This window comes from Schistocerca gregaria, unplaced genomic scaffold, assembly GCF_023897955.1.
Source record: "Schistocerca gregaria isolate iqSchGreg1 unplaced genomic scaffold, iqSchGreg1.2 ptg000551l, whole genome shotgun sequence".
In the NCBI taxonomy this organism is placed as follows: domain Eukaryota; kingdom Metazoa; phylum Arthropoda; class Insecta; order Orthoptera; family Acrididae; genus Schistocerca; species Schistocerca gregaria.
This window is the reverse complement of record NW_026061945.1, coordinates 35,001-39,396: the sequence shown is the minus strand read 5'-3', so window position 1 is coordinate 39,396 and position 4,396 is coordinate 35,001. Positions and strand designations below refer to the sequence as shown.

Genomic DNA, 4,396 nt, shown 5'->3' with positions numbered 1-4,396 from the left:
TCCCGCCGGCAATGCCACGACAGCACGCTCCCGGGCCTCTGTCGGCAGCGGCAAGCTCAGTTGGGAGCAAGGGTGTTCGCACTAAAACCGTCTACTCGCCTAACTCCGGGCGATTGCGCCTCTCTCGAAACCGACCAAGTACCTAGGACGGCGCTGCGCGCCGCCGGGACCTGAGAGGGTTTCGAGGTGTATCGTGCAGGGGAGCTCGGCCTCCTCCTGTTTGCAGAATAATTGAGCGGACGCTTGCGTGTTCGCGCGGGCCCCCGGGACACACTCCCGGGCGGCCGGCTGCTCAGCTCTAGTTGACGCAGCTCCCTGGTTGATCCTGCCAGTAGTCATATGCTTGTCTCAAAGATTAAGCCATGCATGTCTCAGTACAAGCCGCATTAAGGTGAAACCGCGAATGGCTCATTAAATCAGTTATGGTTCCTTAGATCGTACCCACGTTACTTGGATAACTGTGGTAATTCTAGAGCTAATACATGCAAACAGAGTCCCGACCAGAGATGGAAGGGACGCTTTTATTAGATCAAAACCAATCGGATTGGCTTGTCTGGTCCGTTTGCCTTGGTGACTCTGAATAACTTTGGGCTGATCGCACGGTCCTCGTACCGGCGACGCATCTTTCAAATGTCTGCCTTATCAACTGTCGATGGTAGGTTCTGCGCCTACCATGGTTGTAACGGGTAACGGGGAATCAGGGTTCGATTCCGGAGAGGGAGCCTGAGAAACGGCTACCACATCCAAGGAAGGCAGCAGGCGCGCAAATTACCCACTCCCGGCACGGGGAGGTAGTGACGAAAAATAACGATACGGGACTCATCCGAGGCCCCGTAATCGGAATGAGTACACTTTAAATCCTTTAACGAGTATCTATTGGAGGGCAAGTCTGGTGCCAGCAGCCGCGGTAATTCCAGCTCCAATAGCGTATATTAAAGTTGTTGCGGTTAAAAAGCTCGTAGTTGGATTTGTGTCCCACGCTGTTGGTTCACCGCCCGTCGGTGTTTAACTGGCATGTATCGTGGGACGTCCTGCCGGTGGGGCGAGCCGAAGGGGTGCTTTCGCGTCCCGAGGCGGACCCCGTTTAAATCCTACCAGGGTGCTCTTTGTTGAGTGTCTCGGTGGGCCGGCACGTTTACTTTGAACAAATTAGAGTGCTTAAAGCAGGCAAGCCCGCCTGAATACTGTGTGCATGGAATAATGGAATAGGACCTCGGTTCTATTTTGTTGGTTTTCGGAACCCGAGGTAATGATTAATAGGGACAGGCGGGGGCATTCGTATTGCGACGTTAGAGGTGAAATTCTTGGATCGTCGCAAGACGAACAGAAGCGAAAGCATTTGCCAAGTATGTTTTCATTAATCAAGAACGAAAGTTAGAGGTTCGAAGGCGATCAGATACCGCCCTAGTTCTAACCATAAACGATGCCAGCCAGCGATCCGCCGCAGTTCCTCCGATGACTCGGCGGGCAGCCTCCGGGAAACCAAAGCTTTTGGGTTCCGGGGGAAGTATGGTTGCAAAGCTGAAACTTAAAGGAATTGACGGAAGGGCACCACCAGGAGTGGAGCCTGCGGCTTAATTTGACTCAACACGGGAAACCTCACCAGGCCCGGACACCGGAAGGATTGACAGATTGATAGCTCTTTCTTGATTCGGTGGGTGGTGGTGCATGGCCGTTCTTAGTTGGTGGAGCGATTTGTCTGGTTAATTCCGATAACGAACGAGACTCTAGCCTGCTAACTAGTCGCGTGACATCCTTCGTGCTGTCAGCGATTACTTTTCTTCTTAGAGGGACAGGCGGCTTCTAGCCGCACGAGATTGAGCAATAACAGGTCTGTGATGCCCTTAGATGTTCTGGGCCGCACGCGCGCTACACTGAAGGAATCAGCGTGTCTTCCTAGGCCGAAAGGTCGGGGTAACCCGCTGAACCTCCTTCGTGCTAGGGATTGGGGCTTGCAATTGTTCCCCATGAACGAGGAATTCCCAGTAAGCGCGAGTCATAAGCTCGCGTTGATTACGTCCCTGCCCTTTGTACACACCGCCCGTCGCTACTACCGATTGAATGATTTAGTGAGGTCTTCGGACTGGTACGCGGCATCGACTCTGTCGTTGCCGATGCTACCGGAAAGATGACCAAACTTGATCATTTAGAGGAAGTAAAAGTCGTAACAAGGTTTCCGTAGGTGAACCTGCGGAAGGATCATTACCGACTAGACTGCATGTCTTTCGATGTGCGTGTCGTGTCGCGCAACACGCTACCTGTACGGCAGTGGCCGTGCGCCGCGTGCGGAACCACGCGTGCCTCTCAAAACTAGCGGAAGTGTTGTTGTTGTGTGGTACGAGCGCTGAAGCTCTGGAGCGGCTGGCCTGCGGTACCTGGCGCCTGGCGCCGGTTTTGAATGACGTTCGCCCGAGTGCCTGTCCGCTCCGGTGTGGAGCCGTACGACGCCCATCGGCTGTGAGGCCGTTGGACACAAAAAAAATATTGGAACAGGGGCCGTCAGACGCCTCAGTCCCGCAAATGCTACTGTCTTGAAAGAGACAGTGGGAGACTGAAAAGGAAAAGATCACCCAGGACGGTGGATCACTCGGCTCGTGGGTCGATGAAGAACGCAGCAAATTGCGCGTCGACATGTGAACTGCAGGACACATGAACATCGACGTTTCGAACGCACATTGCGGTCCATGGATTCCGTTCCCGGGCCACGTCTGGCTGAGGGTCGGCTACGTATACTGAAGCGCGCGGCGTTTGTCCCGCTTCGGAGACGTGGGAGTGTCGTGGTCGCCTGTGTGGCCGGCCGCGTCTCCTTAAACGTGCGATGCGCGCCCGTCGCCTGGCGGTTCGCATACCGGTACTTTCTCGGTAGCGTGCACAGCCGGCTGGCGGTGTGGCGTGCGACACCTCGTACAACGACCTCAGAGCAGGCGAGACTACCCGCTGAATTTAAGCATATTACTAAGCGGAGGAAAAGAAACTAACAAGGATTCCCCCAGTAGCGGCGAGCGAACAGGGAAGAGTCCAGCACCGAACCCCGCAGGCTGCCGCCTGTCGTGGCATGTGGTGTTTGGGAGGGTCCACTACCCCGACGCCTCGCGCCGAGCCCAAGTCCAACTTGAATGAGGCCACGGCCCGTAGAGGGTGCCAGGCCCGTAGCGGCCGGTGCGAGCGTCGGCGGGACCTCTCCTTCGAGTCGGGTTGCTTGAGAGTGCAGCTCCAAGTGGGTGGTAAACTCCATCTGAGACTAAATATGACCACGAGACCGATAGCGAACAAGTACCGTGAGGGAAAGTTGAAAAGAACTTTGAAGAGAGAGTTCAAAAGTACGTGAAACCGTTCTGGGGTAAACGTGAGAAGTCCGAAAGGTCGAACGGGTGAGATTCACGCCCATCCGGCCACTGGCCCCCGCCCTCGGCAGATGGGGCCGGCCGCCCGCGCGGAGCAATCCGCGGCGGGGTCGTGTCCGGTTGCCTTTCCACTCGCCGCGGGGTGGGGCCGTTCCGGTGTGCGGTGGGCCGCACTTCTCCCCTAGTAGGACGTCGCGACCCGCTGGGTGCCGGCCTACGGCCCGGGTGCGCAGCCTGTCCTTCCGCGGGCCTCGGTTCGCGTCTGTTGGGCAGAGCCCCGGTGTCCTGGCTGGCTGCTCGGCGGTATATCTGGAGGAGTCGATTCGCCCCTTTGGGCGCTCGGGCTCCCGGCAAGCGCGCGCGGTTCTTCCCGGATGACGGACCTACCTGGCCCGGCCCCGGACCCGCGCCGCTGTTGGCTCGGGATGCTCTCGGGCGGAATAATCGCTCCCGTCAGCGGCGCTTCAGCTTTGGACAATTTCACGACCCGTCTTGAAACACGGACCAAGGAGTCTAACATGTGCGCGAGTCATTGGGCTGTACGAAACCTAAAGGCGTAATGAAAGTGAAGGTCTCGCCTTGCGCGGGCCGAGGGAGGATGGGGCTTCCCCGCCCTTCACGGGGCGGCGGCCTCCGCACTCCCGGGGCGTCTCGTCCTCATTGCGAGGTGAGGCGCACCTAGAGCGTACACGTTGGGACCCGAAAGATGGTGAACTATGCCTGGCCAGGACGAAGTCAGGGGAAACCCTGATGGAGGTCCGTAGCGATTCTGACGTGCAAATCGATCGTCGGAGCTGGGTATAGGGGCGAAAGACTAATCGAACCATCTAGTAGCTGGTTCCCTCCGAAGTTTCCCTCAGGATAGCTAGTGCTCGTACGAGTCTCATCCGGTAAAGCGAATGATTAGAGGCCTTGGGGCCGAAACGACCTCAACCTATTCTCAAACTTTAAATGGGTGAGATCTCCGGCTTGCTTGATATGCTGAAGCCGCGAGCAAACGACTCGGATCGGAGTGCCAAGTGGGCCACTTTTGGTAAGCAGAACTGGCGCTG

The 4,396-nt window shown here is 56.9% G+C and overlaps 3 non-coding genes across 3 annotated transcripts in view; all 3 read left to right on the top strand.

Annotated features, from left to right (window-relative positions):
* Window positions 1-312: 312 nt before the first annotated feature.
* On the top strand, window positions 313-2,205 carry LOC126314320 (small subunit ribosomal RNA). Its single transcript, XR_007555780.1, has one exon. It is a non-coding gene; the product is annotated as a small subunit ribosomal RNA (ribosomal RNA).
* A 362-nt stretch (window positions 2,206-2,567) lies between these two features.
* Window positions 2,568-2,722, top strand: LOC126314336 (5.8S ribosomal RNA). The gene has a single exon (XR_007555793.1). It is a non-coding gene; the product is annotated as a 5.8S ribosomal RNA (ribosomal RNA).
* Window positions 2,723-2,910: 188 nt separating this feature from the next.
* LOC126314331 (large subunit ribosomal RNA) overlaps window positions 2,911-4,396 on the top strand; it is a 4,222-nt gene continuing 2,736 nt past the window's right edge. Inside the window, exon 1 of the ribosomal RNA XR_007555790.1 lies at window positions 2,911-4,396. This exon is cut by the window's right edge and continues 2,736 nt beyond it. This is a non-coding gene — a ribosomal RNA (large subunit ribosomal RNA).